General features: G+C 37.7%; 1 protein-coding gene across 1 annotated transcript in view; it reads left to right on the forward strand.

The window, feature by feature from the left end:
- The window catches only part of LOC150082491 (uncharacterized), a 53042-nt gene that overhangs the window by 30647 nt on the left and 3247 nt on the right, over positions 1-19148 (forward strand). The gene's annotated exons all lie outside the window — the stretch shown is intronic.

Here is a 19148-nt window from a genome sequence, read left to right on the forward strand (position 1 = left end):
AATCACAATAGCCAAGGAAGAGGGTTATGCAGAATGATTGTTTTCTGTAGACAAGGACAATCTAGGTGTTTGTGGGGTAATCACCCCCAAAGATTATTCCAGAAACTTGTTTTAATGAAGCATTATCCGTAAACAGAACAGTTTTCCTATCTCTTTCTCACCTCCCACTCGCATAAGCATGAACCTGGAGTGGCATTTACAATTACCGCCCCAAAGCGCACAAGCGGAAACCGCCCTTGCATCATTGCCCTGAGATTACTATGAGCAGTCTGGCAGGGTAACACTAGCAAAAGAAGAGCAAAAAATCATTAAGATAAAGAATTAACAATAAAGAGCCTAATGGCGAACCTCAAGGAACCCCGGGTAAAGTTATAAAAGTGGAGGGGTCGCCCCTTCAACTACAACTTCTCAGATTTTGCAGAGATTAAGACTCATAACAACCAGCATAACATATCTGTAAATTTAATATAGTCAATAGCTAATTTGCCTCTTTTTCAGTCGTGGTGTGAAAAAATCCGTGTTACCAATTAATTGGTCTTAGGTGAAGATTGCAGAGGATTAAAAATATGAAAAACTCGAATTCTGGGATAAAATAATGCAGTTCCCATCCGAGACTAAAGTGATCATTGTTTTAAAAAATAAAAATATATATATAATAGTAAGAATAACACTCAACTACATCGTAGAAACCGGTTTCAGTAAAACGGTCCAATCGTTTTAATAAACCGATGGTTGATTGAGATAATCAAAGAGTATGGGTAAGTATAATCAAAGAGTAACCAAAAACAAAGAATCAATCTGTTTCTATAGACCACATATTCTTTACCTGCTACTACCGAGCATTTTATAATTGCCCAAGAGACTTGGGCAATTATAAAATGCTCAACAATAAGTCTTAAAGTGCTGATCACCAGGACCGACTTCAACGCCCAGTGTGCAAAGCCCGTTTCCATTTGAGCTAATTGGGTTCCAGTCGAGAACAAAAGGTAATGCAATGAATACCTATGGGAAGGTAGTTAGGACCAAAATCTCCAGACTTCTTTTAAAGCTGGGGGCGACGTGACATTTTAAAAATTAAAAAAGATTACACTCCTTTTGAATGCAATAATTAGGGTAATTAATGTTTAGTACTAAAGATGAGTTGTTTTGTTTTAAATGAACATTTCCTAATGAAATCATGTTCACGTTTTTAATATTCTAAAATATAAAATTAGCAGCTTACAAAGTAGTAACAATCCAAGTCAGCGCAATCTCCAAAGATTCCATCTATCATGTTTTTCTTGTAATCTTCAGACATCGTATTAAATAAACGACAAATTAGCGCTTGGCAAGTCACTACCCATTAGCTCATTTGGATTCCTATTTTTATTTTCGCATCCTTCTTTGACTTGACGTCAACGAGTAGGGCAAAAGAAAACGCCAAAGATAAGAAAAAAATAAAGAGGCGGGAAAGCCACACAAGGAGTTCTTTCAATAGAAAGTTTAGTGGTCCATTTTGTCTGGAGTTGACAATAAGCACTCCTGTAATTTGTTATCGGATAAGCCTAGCGGAGGTGGAGCCGACCAAGTTCTCTGTCAACGTCACAATAAACCCCTTTATGGAACTCCAAGTGTGTTTTTCCGTATCCAACATTGTCGCCTTCCAGAATTAGCTGGTCTGAGTGAAAATATTTAACAGGATGCGTTTGGAAGAGAGGCGAGAGGGTTACAGAATCTTTCACATAACTTCCTGACAGGAAGTTATGTGGAAACTGAATATGCTGAAGTAATGTGTTTACTAAATTTTTGAAAATGTTTTCTTACAAGGGTTTGTCGACAATACAGCAATTATGAATCCTAAAAGAAACAAACATTTCACAAATTTCCCTGATCCCCTTTGCATGCAGTGGATTGAGTATATCTCTCATTTCATTGAATCTTTTTTTTTTTATTATTATTATTAATCGCTTAATAACACTAAATTCTTTTATTTTTATTAATACTGTATAAATAAAATTATCTATAGTTATACTTTTTAATTATTTTCGCTCAGTTAATCAACATAAATTTAGCGTTTTTAATCTTGAAAAACTTAGTTTTTCATCCGTAAAACCACACAATAATAGAAACCAATCATACAATTTACAAGTTGGTTGAGGCAGGATTTTGGGCACATCAGCAACTTAGGCCATACTGCGCCGTAAGTACTGTAGAGAATGAAAAAGGCTGGGAGTAATTGTGCAGTCAAAGTTCTTTGAACAGTTTAGACAGGCTGCTAGGACAGATGATGAGGTTTGGTCAGTGAAATGTATAATGGTAATGACTAAGCTACATGACTACTACATACAGGCCTGGAAGCACTCGTGGGTAGCACAATTGGTAGAATCGCTGTCTCCCCACACCGGGTGGAAAAGACCTGAGTTCGAGTCTCGTTGATGACATGTGGAATTTTTATGGGCCTTTTTCACAACGTGGTTGAGTTAGTCAGTCTAAGGCGAGAGTAGCAAAGTGAAAAGTGTGTTAAGTGTCTAACGGCACCAGGGGTTCCCCCATCTCCGCGTTGCTTTCATTGTGAGTGTACCAGTTCACTGGGAAGGCCAGATATTTAAAAGTGTATGGATCATGTGAGTGTGTTGTGTTATGTACCGTTGTTCTTCTGGCCATTTAGCCGCTGGACCCCAGCTGAGGCCCAACGTTGCCCGCACTTCGCCCTGTGGAGGCAGACCAGGTAACCACTAGCACTCTGGCAGGTCCTGCCACCTAGTTTCCTGAGATTTCAGTGGCTAGGACCTTTAAAAAAAAAAAAAAAAAAAGGCGAGAGTAGCATGGTTTTTCTCCCGGTTTTTCGAAACTCGGTTTTTCGTCCAGCAAAACATAAAATCGACCACAGTCAGCAATGTGGTCTCAGTCGCTGATTCTCCTAAAACCCAATAACAAGGTCTGGAAGTCTAAATTTAAGAAAGGATGTGGATGTGTTGGAAAGGGTGCAGAGAAGGGAAACGAGATTAGTGAGGGGAACAAAGGAGTACTCTGGCCAAGAAAGGCTTTAGTTCTATAAATTGCAACGTCTGGAGACTAGGGACCTGGAAGGAGATCCGATTGTGGTGTTTAAGGCTTTGGAACTGATTGAGCAAGCTCAATGCAGCTGGAATCCTTCCTGTTGCTCAGACTACGCACATGAATGAAATTGCATGATAAATGTGAGGAAAATTGCCAGGCAGCGGGTAGTTGGAACAAACTTCTATCTGCGGTTGAAGAAGTGGGTAGTTAAAAGAACTAGATAAACTATTAAAGGGGATGAACAGGTGACGCGAGATTTTTTTTTTTTTTTTTTTTGCCACTACTCATACGCTATGGTCAGTTTCCCGGATGAAAAACCAAAGTTAAGGAAAAAATCCATGTAAATCTCTTCAACAATTCTTAGTGATTTTAAAACTATCCAGTAATAATGTTTTCTATATTAGTTAAAGGAATTTATTTTTAGATAACCCAAAATTATTCACAGTCCGCATTGTACATAGCAGACTACTAATAATTTCTCTTCTCATTATATGCTCCCATTTTTTGTGCTTTAATAAAAAATAAATATTGGGTTTCTCTCAGACAGCATATTACTGTTGGCGTTCCTAAAATGACACGACAGTAGTTAAGAGTTAATATGATTATTACCAATAAAGAGGGAGGAGACATACGATTGTGGAATAGTTATCATTACTAGCAGCTTACTAACTAAGGAGAAGTTGGCGTCATTTATGACACCCAATTGGAATATCTGATTTGTTTACGGACGTACATCGAGAGAGAGACCTTCATACACTTGGCTCAAGTCCAACCTCTTTCAACAGTGGAGAGCAAAGTAGGATAATCCTTCGTATCACTCAATGGCATTGGTATACAATGGGAGCTTGTTCCACTGCTAATACGGGTAGGTCAAGCGAGGAAAAATATTACCAGAAAAAGTTGAAAGTCAGATTTTTTTTTAATGTTGGGTGCAACTTTTTCCTTCAGTGGAAAAACAGTCTTACATTTCATGACTGTTACTGAACTATACAGGCAAGTCAGCTGACACATACACACCCATTTATACTAGTTAGACAAGTCCTGATTAAATAGAATTTATATGCGCAAATCTATTAGCACGTCTAACTTTTTTAAAGGGAACTCACGATAAAGTATAATGAAAAGCAGCCCCCTAAACTTCACAGCAAGTTTTCAACCCCCTGTATGATTTCCCTCTCCCTAACATCCGTGAACATATTAAAATCACTGTTCCTCATTTTCCTGTTATCGCTACTCATTGTACGAAGCTCTCACAATAGATACCACCCTGCAGGGGTTTGGGCGACAAAAGAAAGGTAAGGGGGGTGGAAGAGAAAACGTGGGAAGACGGAAAATGCGAAGCAAATACTGCGGCTACGAGAGCTAATGAAGCATTGGTAGGGCCATCCGATGTACAAAAGTAGTATTTGCATTACGTGAGAACCGATAGTGTGCTGTATTGCTAAAAAAGGGTGACGATGGGAAAAGTATTCGAACAATACGGCTGCAACCTCTGGCCACGTGCTCCTGGTGTTTGTATTAATAGAAGGGGCACGTGATAACTAAGGAGCAACAATCTCTACGAGTTTCGGGCGAAAGTGATATCAGATTTGCTGGTGGCAATCTCATGTCAACTGGAATTAGTTTTTTAAATTTTTAATCTCCTTTTAACCTTTCATTTTAGTGGGCGCTAGGTTCATTATATACCATCCTCTCAAGAAGTATACGTGTAACCACTACTTTTCAAGATAATGGACGTTCATCAGGATTGGAGAGAAAACAAACCCTCCGAGAAATAAAAGTATTTTTGTTCAAACCTTGAAGTGTATCGAGGACCTTTTTGACATAATAAGTGAAGCTTAAAACCCCACTTCCTTAAACCAGACACTTTTTCTCTGGATATCCCCAGTCCAGTCTAGTTCTGAATGTGCATTCCAGAAATTAAAAACGTGAGATTCATCATGAGATTGATGATAGCATAATTCCTCTATGAAACCTTTTGGTCAATTTACGGTGGTGGGAGGTCATCAAGAAAAGAGGGTCAAAATTTTGATTCTGAGAGGGATAATCGATAAGGAACGAATTTTTTTCCATTTATTTCGGGGCGGGGAGAACTTAATAATAACAAAAACAATCTTTTTCCAAATTTTGGGTGAAGATTTGTCCCGTTGACAACTATTTTGCTCCAACTTTTCAAAGCAGCCAAATCAGTTGTGCGACCTAATAAGGAAGTGGTAATAATGGTACCTAAACCGGCGTTCAGCTTATCTCAAATATGCTTCAAGAAATTCAGATCAAGACTCTGCACCCACCATGTCATTTCTGCAAAGTTATTGTGCAATTGCCTACAAGTTTTGTAGCGCGTACACACTGAATTTCTGCAGGTAGGTAGTATGACCGGGCTAAAATAGAGGTGGTCAACCTATCGGGAAGCATGCCTGGAGTGGCACGATTCCTTTGTAAAATCACCCCGTTGGCTAACCCCGGTTTAAAATGTCAGTGCATGACATGGCAGTCGTCCGATAAACAGTACTATCTCAATCCAAAACTTCTGACTCAACCAGTGCTCAGTGTGATTTCGCACATCCAAGAGACGTTCGGTGTTTCGCTGGGTTAAAGAACTGCAGCACAAACAAAGGCTATGCAGCTCTCAACAGTGGATGTACTTACAGCCACTCGGCTGAAGTACATCCACTGGCCCTCCGACCTCATTGTTTGCAGAGATAATTGTCAAGGCGACCTAGCTACTCTCGTCAGGAGTGTCCCCTCCACTTAGGTGTTCTTGCATTACCGGATCATTTCTTAACTATTGTCATCGTTCTCCCAACTCTTAACAAGGTTAGCTAGAGTTGACTGAAAAACTGAAATGGTTGCAGTATTACGAAAATAAAAATGACTAATGTTAACGACTTTAAAACTCTGCAAATTCCTTATTAGACTCACTGTTTGCTTCTAATATTTCAGTACTCTCGTGACACTTACAGCTGCTCCTAGTGAGAATTCGAATACTTTTTGGTAGCAGAGTACACACTAAGTGGTCAATTTCGTAGGTACACCTATCTAATAGCAAGTAGATCTCCCCCTTCCACCCACCAAAAAAAAAAAAAAAACCTAGATTCATAGTGATGTACACACAACAAGGTGTCGAAAGCGTGCAGCAGAGATGCTGGTCCCTGATGGCTCACTGCTTCCCACACTTCTTGCAAATTCTAGTAGTAGTGGCGCTTATATAAGATAAGCCAAAAGGGAAAAAAAAAAAACTACACGCTTCACCAATTCATACTCTCCAAAAATTTATCTAGTTCTTCCTTTAATTCATTTAAACCATCCACTTTCACAACAGATGGAAGCCTGTTCCAACAACCATCCGCTGGTTGAAGGCAAACTTCCACACATCTATCCTGCAACCATCCTTCCGAAACTTAAATTTATGCTCCCTCAAATGTGTAGTCTCAACAAGATGAAGAACGCCATTCACATTCAGCTTACTCAATCCATTCAAGGTCTTAAACATCTCAATAAGGTCACCTCGCATGTGCCTAATCTCCAGACGCCGCAATTTGCAGAACCGAAGCCTTTCTAGGTATAAGGGCCCTTTTGTTCCCTTCACCAATCTGGTTGCCCTTCTCTGCACCTGTTCCAACAGATCTACATCCTTCCTAAAGTGAGGCCTCCAGACTTGTATACAATACTCTAGATTCGGCCTAATCACGGCTTTGTACAAAGGGATAATCACCTTATCCCTACTAGCAAAGTTTCTATATATAATTGACAAAACCGCATGAACTGGCCTGGCTGCAGGTCAGCACTGTCAGAGAATTTTATATCTGACTGCACAATTTCCCCCAGATCTTTTTCATTTTCTATTTCCTTCAGTGTAGCACCACACAGCTGATACGTTACTCTGAGAGTAATGCTACCCAAATGCTGTTGTTGTTGTTGTTGTATTAGGGATTTTTAGGAGCATCAGCGACTAAGGCCATATTGCTCCGTATATACTGTATATAAATTGCATGTGTTCTGTGATCGATCTTCTGTTTGCTGGACGAAAAACCTGAGTTTCCGGGAAAAAAAACCATGCTACCATCGCCTGAGGCCGACTAACTCAGCCACGTTATGAAAAAGGCCCATTAAAGTTCCTCACGTCATCGATGGGACTCGAACTCAGATCTTTTCCACCCGGTGTGGGGAGGATGGAAATTCTATCAACTGTGCTACCCACATGCAGTACTTTGCATTTGTCAATGTTAAACTTCAATTTCCATTTCTCTGCTCATCGACCCAATTTTTCTAGATCTTGTTGCAGTAGCATACCGTCATTACTGTCGTTAATCACCCTGCCAAGCCTTGGGTCAGCTGCAAACTTTGACATTAAGCCTGATATACCTTCATTAATAAATATTGAACTGAAAACAACGGGTCCAGCACTGAACCTTGGGGGATCCACTGATAACATCAGTCCACGAAGAGCAGTGCCTATTGATAACCACTCTGTCTTCTCTCACTCAACCATTCCTTTATCCAAGCAGTAACTTGCACCTAAAGTCACATTTCCCCACTTTATACAACCGTATGTTATGCGCACTGGTATCAAAAGACTTCCTGAAATTCAAGTATATGATATCAAAATTATTTTTTGCATTCAGTTCCTTGGTAACTGCATCATAGTAACCTATCACTTGGTTAGACAAGACAGCCCTTTAACAAATCCATGCTGTGACTGCAGTATAATTGCATTCTGTCCAGATGGTCCTGCATTAATTCTTTAACCAGCGACCCCATAATTTTCTCTGGAATAGATGTTAAACTAAGAGGTCTGTAATTACTCATGTCACCTTTTTATCCCCAGTCCACATCTCCATATGCGCACATCTCCAGTCCATAGAGACCTCCCCTATATCCAAGGATGCGCTCCTAATTATGGCTAAGGGTTTGTTTACTTCCTTTGCTACCTCCCTTAATATGATTGGATAGATCCCATCCATCCCAGGTGCCTTTTTTATGTTCAGTTTCAACAATGGGATGGTGGAGACCAGCGCAATAGAATGAATTCACTCTCATGTTCGCGGAACCAGCTCTGTGCAATTCTGTCCTTGTGACAGGCATTGTACTTGAAATAAACCATTCGCAGGAAACACTCTAGCCATGAAGGGATCCGTATTGTCGGAAACAATTGTTATGAAGAGGCCCAATGCACACCACTAAAATACACCCTACACCATTATACCAGCCTGCATTATCGATATCTGGTAAGATGAATCCATGGATATTAGTGCAGAGACTTTAAAAACAGTTATACTGTTTTTACAGTCACTGAAGAAGTGGTACAGGAAGTACCACGAAATGTCTGAGGATATCTCTGCAGTTCTTTAAGAAAGGCAGATTACCTTTATTTGATATTTCAGAACAACAACAGTCTATTGATTTAGTGGTCTAAATCACTTTTCTTTTTTTTTTTTTTTTTTTTTTAGTGTTACCAATGAAATAACCAAATACTGTCTTAATGAAGAGAATGTTTTCTCTTAATTTCAAAATTCCTGTCACTCTAGTGAAACCCTAATTAGATCTCTAGCAAACTGATATGAATGATAAATAGGAAAGACTATGGGCAGTTTATATCAGTTATAATCAAATGTTAAGTCTGATGATGTTCCTAGCAGTTAACAACAAGAACTGCTTGAAAAGAATTTAGAATTCGGAATTTTATTACTAACGTTTGTAGAATTGAACACATTCAGCTCTAAACATGATGGAAGTCTGTCAGCAAAGAAAAGTAGATACGAAGATTGGAGAAGAGTTTCTCACGGACTAATGTCAGCATGAAACATTGCGTGTCCTACAGAAGTGCTCTATATTTAGCAAATCCAAATGTATATAACCTCTCATCGTCAATGAGAAGTTGCACCTGGCCAACCCAGAATTTCCCCATTGACCTTCTAGAAATAGCAGATAGTCTCTTTGAACGACTACTGATAAGTCATTGCTTTTAAGAGGAGAGAAGAGGTAAAAACAGAGCGCTCTCTCTCTCTCTTCAAGGATGTACGATGCAATAATTTCGTCAACACTTCCCATTCAGATTTACTCTTCGTAAAGATGTATAATAAAAATATTTTTGTCCACTAGGGGGAGCGCTACTATTTCTTATTCACCCAAGCTGTTTGGGTGATTTTCACAGCTCCGAGGCTATGCCCTTATCTTTCTGGCTGCCGTTTTGTTTAAGCTTCCGAGCCATCCCAGATAGCACTATCTGAGGAGGAGGAGGAGAGAGCTGCTTTGCTCAGTACAAATCAAGTGATGATGAACCTGGCAGGAACGTCGATTATAACGACAAATCCTTTTCCCCATTTTCGACCCACGTTATCTTCCACTTACTAACCGCGCTGAGAGCGAAAATGGAGGTACAACGGTGGGGAAGGGGGAGAAGACGATGAGGGAACAGTCATCTCTATTCGAAGTGCACAATTATCTTGCGCAGTACCCAAGAGCTGTTACTAAGATAGATGATTTCTTCAATGCTCAGTCTGACACGCTACAGACTTTCTCCATTAGCCACCCGCACATACAAACTTAGGGTGGGGGGAGGGATGGATGAGGCGGCGATAGAGGAGAAAACAACGCTGTACTGAATGATGGGCTCCAATGAAGTCACAAAGAAGTTCTTCAAATTCGATGTCGAGATTAATGTGGGTATGCAGGTATATCACCTCCAGCTTTATATATTTATAAAGGACAGAGTACTTCTGTTTCTTGCCAAACGGAAATGAGGGTAGTACAGAGTGTAACCGTTGTTCTTATTCACATTAAGACGAACAATGGAGATCCACAACTAGATGGTCAGACATGTTGAACACTGCAAACTTTGTTACTAAGTTTTTTTCAAATAAAGAAATTCGACACACTACTTCTTTAGCATAACTGACGTTTTATACGTATCAGATGATTATTCTGACGTCTTATATGCATCGAATGATTTACGCATGCCTAGAAGAAAGAAATGCATCGAAAAAACAAAATAGGGGAGGAGGATTCATAAACTTAAAGTTAACCGTATCATCCATTAATGTCTCTTTACAAGATCTAGACTGATAACCAAAGATAAATTACGCTCTGCCACGAATCCCATAATAATTCAGTTCCAAATTTTAATAAACCCAAAGGAGAAAGATATGCCACTGAGTAACCGAACCCATAACTTGTTCTGCTACTCCGTCTTGGAGTAAGCGATGGAACTGTTTTACATAATTTTATTTCGTATAGTATATATTGGTTCTTCCATCGAATATTTTGTTTCTTTGATGAATTTTTCACATCCTCTTGAGGCTTTTTATCAATAGTTACTGCCATCATCAGACATGTCCTCGAATCTTGTCAATGGAACGCTACATTACTGATAGTTATTGATTACAAAGGATATTTTCTGAATACTTATTTAAAAATACATAACGGCGCTAAGGACTAACAAGTGGTATGAATCTTTCACTGTCTTAATGAAAGATTCATTAAAAAATAAAAACATGAAAGCCAATTTTAATGAAATTTTTATTTGTTGTACATTTGATTTTTTAATACAGATGTAAGTAAACAACTTTATAATTTGAAGTTATGCTGTATACTTATCGGAACAATCTTTGAACCCTTAGCTTTGAATACCAAAATAGCTATTTTTTTCAAGATCTGTCCATGGTTTCTCGATTTTCGATCTCTCTAGAAATCGGTTTATTCTGAGCATTTTCTTCATAATTAGAGAATCGTGTCACCATATTCATCAGTGTTGAGGAAGTAAAACTTATCTGTATAGGACATCGAAAGTCCATGTGAGACGTGCTGCCAGAATTGTGAAATACAGCTGGTGGATAAATCTCTTGAGATTTACCATTAATTTGTGTATTTAGATTCTCAAACTGCCACCAGAAAGTTCTCAAGAAAAGTGGACAAGTCTCATTAGAAAAATTTAAACCACCAAATCATCAAAAGTTAAAATCTTAAACATTTTTATGAGCGAGGAGAACCAAAACGTAGCAACAAAGAACATAACTCAAAAACACCACCCGTTGTTTTTCACGAGTGAATCCTTTCATGCATTTTGCTTGACCGTTACTGTACTCAGTTCCTGGAAAGCGAGGTGTAGATGCATGTCATTGATGATACACTACACCTGTTGGATGCATACCCTATATTTAGCATTCATTGTTCCCTAGCGTCCATGGACCATTCATCAGTTCATTTCGCTATGCGTGACATGCTGTTAATACTTCTCGCCTTACTGAACTATAGTTCATATTTCTAACTGGAGACACAGACCTTGAACGAATGACAGCTGGATGTGATTTTTGACCTCCACATTCACCTTGTCGGAAATCTAGACTGCTTGAAATAACAAACCACCAGCAAGTCCGAACTGCAGAAATAAAACGGATTAAATTTTCTAAGGAATTGAGAGCTTCTAAGAATCAGATGTTAGAATACCGATTAGGTTCAACAGACAAAAGTTCTTTTATACAAATTGCCAAAATAACATCAAGACATCGTATCTGTATTTACAGATGCAACTCTCTGGAAACTAGACATCTGCGTAGTGACCTAAATTAAGTGTACAAGGCTTTAAAAGGGTTAAGTAAACTAAATGCTGATGGCATCTTTACCATTTCTGAGATGAAACACACAACGGGGTATAAAATTGGGGAAAGATGGCTGCAGAATAGATGGACGGATGATTGAGAAATAAATGTACTCAGGAAAGAAATATAAAGTTTTGTATTTCAAAAACTTTATTTCCCTCGTGAACTAACCCATTCACTTTCTGAAAATTTGAAAGGAGCAGATCTAAGCTGAATTTCAATTTCAAACGACTGGTGAACGAATCAACCTTTCTAGTGCGTGTGGGTTCTATTGATCTGGAAATAGCTCGGACAAAGTCTCTGGAACAGCTGGTCGTGTTGTCACGGAACACCACGTCCGAATTTGCCAAAATATAACCAAAGAAATCACAAAACGTACACAAGAACAGCTTCAGTGTCGAAAGTTAATACATAACCAAAATTAGTGCACATTTTCTTGTCATGCACACTATTTTGTCATGGTCTGAGGAACGCAGTGTGCTGTTTCCATCATATGGAAGAAATTGGAAAGAACGGCATCGTTTTGACTCTGAAGTACTATGGCAACGATCTGATAGTTAGGATCTACTGTTGGACTAATTTTTTGTGGATGGTACCCTCAAAATCGAAATGGTATTTTCACAACCTTGATAATACCGTTGTAAGCCAAAAAACATACATTTGCATTAAGGTTGGACTATCTGTATGAAAAGGCCAAAGTCCTGGAAAATAGATTTTTATATCAAAATCTATTTTCCAGGACTTGGGCCTTTTCCAGGATTTTGATGGCGATGCTCTAATAACGCACAAAAAATAAACACCACTTTCTTATATAAGAAATGCAAGTTCTATTGGGAATCTTGTTCACTGCTAGGCTACAGATCTCTGTATGGGTTGTCCGCGTACATTGCCCAATGGGTATGCATTTTTTGGTTTAATAAAGTAAAAACCAGAAAATATAAAAGTTAGCCATAAAATATTAAATAAGAATTTTTGCTTCAGGATGAGATGTTGGCAATAATCACAATAACCAACACCATACACATGGAAGGAGGGAAAAAAAAAAACTTTCTCACGGCTTTCTCCTTCCGCATGTCTTATCTCTGAAGTTCCTTCATTCGGTAAATCACGCAACAACTCGCCCTCTTTCGATACTATTCCGAAGGTTACCTACTATTTTTTTTTTGCCCGTGGTGTTTTTCAATAAAGGGGTGGTTCTGTTGCACGGTCTTCAGTGTAGACGATAACAAAGGCACCATCCCGAGATAAGGATTTTCAAAATGTTGGCTCTTATTGAGGCCAACATTCGGGGCGAGTGAACTATTGTTGCAACAGCTGTTCGTAGCTCGAGGGTCGTTCACTATTCCCGGAAAGGTTCCCCCCTTGTGAAGAACTTGTAACTTCTTTCATAGAGTTAGCATTCGTCCTCTGGCTAAAAAGTGACTATAAATTGGTAGTAATGAGGGGGCTGAATCTTTTGTTACTGAGATCCTCTATGGTTAGCTCTAAAGGGGGTTGACAGTTAAGGGGTTTACATACATACTAACTCGAAAATTGACAGTTTTAACGCCTCAGCAAACAGAAATGCTCTTCCAAGCTACGTGAAACTGGATGACTATGGTTTCCAGCAGAGAGCTCCAGAATAGAGAAAAATAGTTTCTCAGTAAACAAATGCTGTTAAATCGATTTTGGAGATTGGGGAAGTTGAGGGGGGGGGGGAGGAATGCAGCAGTAACGATTTGGACATGTAAATGGCCCAACTAGGTGATAAAGCCATTGAAGAATAATATAAGTGCATTACCAGCAAGTGCTGCCATCTTTCAGACAATCGAAAAATTATTCGAAAAAAAAAAAAGTGGTTAAAGTTCTAAGTTCAATGACAGAAATGGTAAAATGCGTAAATAATAATCCCACATACTATTAGATTTTGGCAGGTTTACAAAGACAACAGAGCTTCGAAAACATTTACTGGCGACCATATTTTTAGCTTATTATTAATGAATTGAAAAATAATTATAATTTCTAACGCAAAACAACGTGAAACTTTAGGAAATGCAAAATCTTTACGTTTAGATTGAGCTTCTGTATTTCCTTTAACGTTTCACAATATTTGTTCCACGTCTTTCTTTATAAACAAAATTACAACTTTTTTTTTTTATTTCTACCGTTATAAATAGCAGTAATTCAGAATTTACTTCTGTTTACAACACTTAAAATTCATTTTATTTCATTCAAGCATTTTTATAACTGACATTTCCGTTTCAATGTCAAAATGGAAGTGACGCAATCAATGATGCCACGTGCAAGGATGAAATCTAGACGGAGTCACACCTACGCATGCGCTACATTAATCTAAACACAGGAATGAAGCTATTATTTAATTACAAAAAATAATAAACGTGAAATTATATATTATATAATAATTTTAAAAATTAGATGGTAACTGGATGCGACACGAATTTTAATACGAATACAAAAAAAAAAAAAAAAAAAGTAATTAACTGTATCTTACTTCTTTAGCAGTGTTAAAGAAAGATAACACTTATCTTAATTACTAGTTTGCTCACGAATGGGCCACATTTTTATCTAGTTCGCTTGTTTACTGCACAGCCTTTCTAAAATAACTCGATCTCACCAGATGTCCTTTTTTTTTTTTTTCCCTCCTCTCTCTCTCTCTCTAATGTCCTACATCTCCTAAAAGCTTGCAGCTGTCAGTTCTATCAAAGGACCTACGAACACCCAGCAATTATGAAGGATAAACCATGGCTTCACCCTCAACTCTCAAAGAAAGTAAGAGCTCAGTACACTAGGGGCCAAGAAAATTACTAGTTTTCTGCGATTTTTGCTTCGGTTGCATTTTCCATGATCGGAGGTCAAGTTGCTTTCCACCCCCAAAATTGCAGTATTAAATGAAACTGTGCCATTGATTTATCGGGGCGTTTGAATCTCACCCGATAAGGATTGTCACAGAGGAAGAAACCAAAGGAAAAGCCCACGAGAGAAGAAATTAAACAAAAAAAAGCCTAACTCTGGGCCAAAATGGATCACAAGTCTCAATAAATGTTAATATAATCCACTAGATTGCACAGGTATATAGCAGCTGCATCGTATCCTGCCATGACGTCATCCAGCTGACTCACTGTTTGCATATCATCTACATTTGAAGCGATTATTTCCTTATCGGGTGGTTTACGAAGAATAACTTAATTTTTTTCTGCAACAGTAATTATCTGAGTATATGATGGCGGTATCCATTTCTCCAAATGATGGGAGAAATTACTAAACGCCACGTACAACCACACGACCTGCCCCCCGAGCAACGCTGACTTGGGAATTCAAGAGGATGGAAAAATTCACGCCTCAATGGCTACTGCAGTAACAGTTCCTTTACGTCTGAAGCATTTGTAGGGAGGAGGGGGAAGGGAGCTCGAAAATGCCTGCTGCTGCCAGTGAAGCCTTCTTCCCGGAGGGGGAATCTTACTCCGCAAAATAATCACCGACAACGACCCACCACCGGAGATTTTGGTATCCTGGCAACAGCAAATCACAAGAGTTTAGCACAATAAGTAGAAAAGGAAGAAAAATGCGATTTTTTTTTTTTTTTTTTTTTTTTTGGAGATAGAATTTAAATCTTATCTTTTAGTTAAGAGCAACTCTGATAGAATGTTTAGCTTCCCTTCAAGGCAAAATTAGCGTTTATAAAAGTCACCATTCTTTAATGATCCCACTGCAAGTGAGCATAATGTACCAGCAAAAACAGAGCATTAAAGCTTCCTTTTCTCCCCCCAACATTAGTATTTAAAACTCAATACCGCGTCTTCGATCTTAAGTTCTTGGAATTTTAGAGCGGACTTTTATAATAATAATGGAAAAAAAAAAAAAACTTCTTGCGCAAATTCTTCTCTGAAGGCAATAAGTTAGAAATATTCTGTGATTTTTTTTGGTTTAAAAAAAATAACAGAAAAAACTGAACTGTCGTTACTTCGTTTACAAGGCAAATCAAATGTAATGCGAGAATGGATTTTTTTTTTTTTAAATAAACCATTTAAATAAATGAAATTCTTCGGTATTTTCTTAATGCACTAGGAGTCAAACAAGCGATTAATATAAAATTGTTTTCGTATGAATCAAAAAGGTAAAAAAATTACCTAAACTGCAAGAACCTTCTTAAAATACCAGATCATAATGAAATTATACGAATGCTTCAGCTTCATTTAATGAATTCCAGTAGCTGTTTTACAAAAATAGAAAAGTATTCACAATACAATGTCGAGAGTTTTTAGTGTCCTCGTATCACATTTCAAATATTTTATCTCTAACCGATTTTACAAGCATATTAAATGAATCCTAAATCAGCCATTTATCAACTTCTCTTTATAAAACAGAAACATATCGTTTGGAAATAAAAAAACGACGAAGTGCCGTCTATCGGGAAGAATAAATAATTACCAAAGAGAAAAAACAATAATAATAATAAAATGAATCCAGTGCACAAAATTTATGAAGACACGAACGACTTAGAAGAAAGATAAAAGGAAAATAAAGACGTAATTCTGCTTTTTGATAAGAGTAGGAGTAATTTAAATAGGTATGCATTTATTAGCGACATTTCTACTCCACCACAAACATTTGTAACCATTAGTGGACAAGTGTGCGTTGACTTTTATTATAATTAATTAGTACCATTATTTATACGTCTGAAATGTATTCTTGTTACTGCGTATAATAATATTTTTCAATACTCGCAGAAAATTCTTAAAGAAAAAAGGAACAGTAATCAGGGATAATTTTAAAACAGCATTGCAAATTATCTTCACAAAGCCATTATTTAACTGATATTCAGCCCAAAACATTTATTTCAGCTTTAGTGTTCTCTTCGCGTACAGGGTTATGCATTGATATTATTTAAAATACTGTACGGACTTTGGAAGATCCGCTGTTATTTATGTGTACAAAGAATTGTTTGGAAACAGAAAATGTTAGTTTAATTTGAAAAGTAATTTGTTGTAAATCATTCATTAAAATAAGCTATCAGCGTAGTCAAATTACGTTCTCGAATAAGATACATTTTTTATTGAGAATTTCTGGAATCTATGACGGAAATCAAGCCTCATCTCCATCCCTAACCCCAAAGATCAATGAAATTCAGGTCTGCATAATTCTTATTTCATGGATGAGACTTTTGTTTTTTAATGCAGCAGAAAAATTTCGAAAAAAACTGAGGAATATTAAAAAACAGTAGCTGATTTAAACGAATAAGTAGCTAGTGGTTCCCTTCCCTTGGACGTCATAGAGTACTGCAATAGCTGTATTTATATAAATGTCAATATCGAACGTAAACTGCTTCATAAATTATATCCGTTTTATGCCTTAGCTACAAAAAAAGTGGCCAATACAATAATTTAGAGGTGTGTGTGTCATCCAAACAACTTACACTATATATAATAACGTACATAATTTGTTAGGTTTTTTTGCCTGTTTTCTAAAAGAAAAAACGAGACCGACTTTCTCTTTTTGGGAAATGCCACCTTCTCACGAGGCCGACTACTTTGGCTACGTTGTGAAAATAGCAGATAAAAGTTAAATAAGTAAATAATATTTTTCTTTATACACCAGGGCAAGGGTAAGAGGAGTTTACAAGATAGGAATACAAGTATATTACCCCATTTAACAATCGCATAGGCGTGAATCAACGTCACCTCTACTTGTGTACTACTGTACCCAACTTTACCACTTGGCTACGTCAGGCCTTTTGTCGAGAAGGGATTTAAACCCCGCCCTTTTACACATAGCGTAGAAAGATGATAATGTTAACCACTGTGCTGACCGACAGAGCTCTCATTAATTAACAGAAAAAGAAATGCACGCACTACCCTTCCAAAAGTATTTGGTCCGCATGATATTTAGAAAAAAAAAAAAATGTTTTAATGAACATATAACATTTAAGCCCTTTTTTTAGCCCGAATGACAGCATCAATCCTTCGTGGAACACTTTAGCCAGATGCCTTTAACAGTCAGTAGGAATTTGCCTCCATTCCTCCTTCAAAGCAATTTCCAATTCAGGTGAAGAAGAGGAATGTACTAGCTGTACCATGATTCGGCGTTGCAATTCATCCAAAGACGCTATCAGGCCAGCTGCACTTGTTTATCTGCTCTGCACAACGAAACGCGCCGTGTGTGTGTGTGCACGTGTGGAATTTTGCAGGAAGGTATTATGAAGATCATGAGTGCCACTGTACTATGTTGTTAAATTGTTGTATCTGCGCCATAAAAATCTGAACTGTAAACAGGAGAAGAGAAACGATGTAATCCTCGCCCGAGGTTCTACCAATCTGATAAAAGCATATAAAAACTGTTCTGCCATATAAAAAATATTAAAGCAGTATCGGTTCCTTTTCTAGCATCACATTTCGATCCAGCAAAGCATCTACTATAAAAGAATTACCGGTAGCAAATTTGTGAAGACAGTGAGAAATAGGTGGCTAGCAAAGTCTGCAGATAGGCTAGAATTCCTGAGGAATCCTTGAAGGTGAAAATATTCATTTCTGTTTCAAAATTATATTATATGTATTGTTGTACGTTAAATAGTCTTCAACTTGGTTCTTCAAGCTTCAATCAAAGTTCATAGGTAATCTGAACAGAGATGTATCAGAAAATGTAATATTTAAAAAGTGAACGGGTTAATTTACAGTAAGACAGTGGAAGGTATGCTCAAAAAAAAATAATAAATAATAAATAAATAAAATGGTGACAGTAACTTAATTTTGGAGCATCCTTTTAGAAGCCAGTGACTTCTATAGTGAAAATTTATGTTTCTTTGGTTACCACAATTATTAAATGATATTATTGAGTTATCAAGATAATGACTTTAGTATTAATTTATGGTAAAATGATTATGAAATCTATTGAGTGTGTTGTCACTCGATATACTCAATATTTATCACTCAAGAAATTTTTGATGTGAGCCCTACTGATTATGCAGTCAATGGCATCCTTTTTTCTATGTGGTAATCATTTACATAAAAATGCGAATAACTTCGACTAAAAGAGTGTGAAGGAAATGAAATTTTCAAGTCTTCTTTTTTTTTTTTCTTTGTTAGCGCATCGGCTTCTGTGGCCATAATGCACCTGCCAAAGTTTTTGCAGTTCTCTGATCCAAGCCCGAGGCGGGATTCGAACCCGCGACCTTTGGGTTTCCCGGCAGGCACTTTACCCACCCAGCTAGCCCGGTCGGCCCGAAACTTTCAAGTAACATTCTTTGTATGGTGTCGCCATCTATCAACAAACAGTAACACCATGAATGCGCACGTGCAGTATTCAGTAAATAATAATAAATGAACATGGCCTTCAGAACATAGGAGCGTTTGTTCATAACAGAGTCGTTGAAAACCACTTATCGTGATTTTTGTAGACAATTTCGATTTGTCAGGCATCATGAAAATTTGTAATACAGATGTACTTAAGAAAATGTTCAGAGAGGCAAGGAATACGAATGTTTTGATTCAGGTTGGTGCAGCGACTCTTATCACTGAA

The sequence above is a fragment of the Mastigoproctus giganteus genome, chromosome 7, assembly GCF_048544385.1.
Source record: "Mastigoproctus giganteus isolate SK-2022 chromosome 7, ASM4854438v1, whole genome shotgun sequence".
NCBI classification, from domain to species: domain Eukaryota; kingdom Metazoa; phylum Arthropoda; class Arachnida; order Uropygi; family Thelyphonidae; genus Mastigoproctus; species Mastigoproctus giganteus.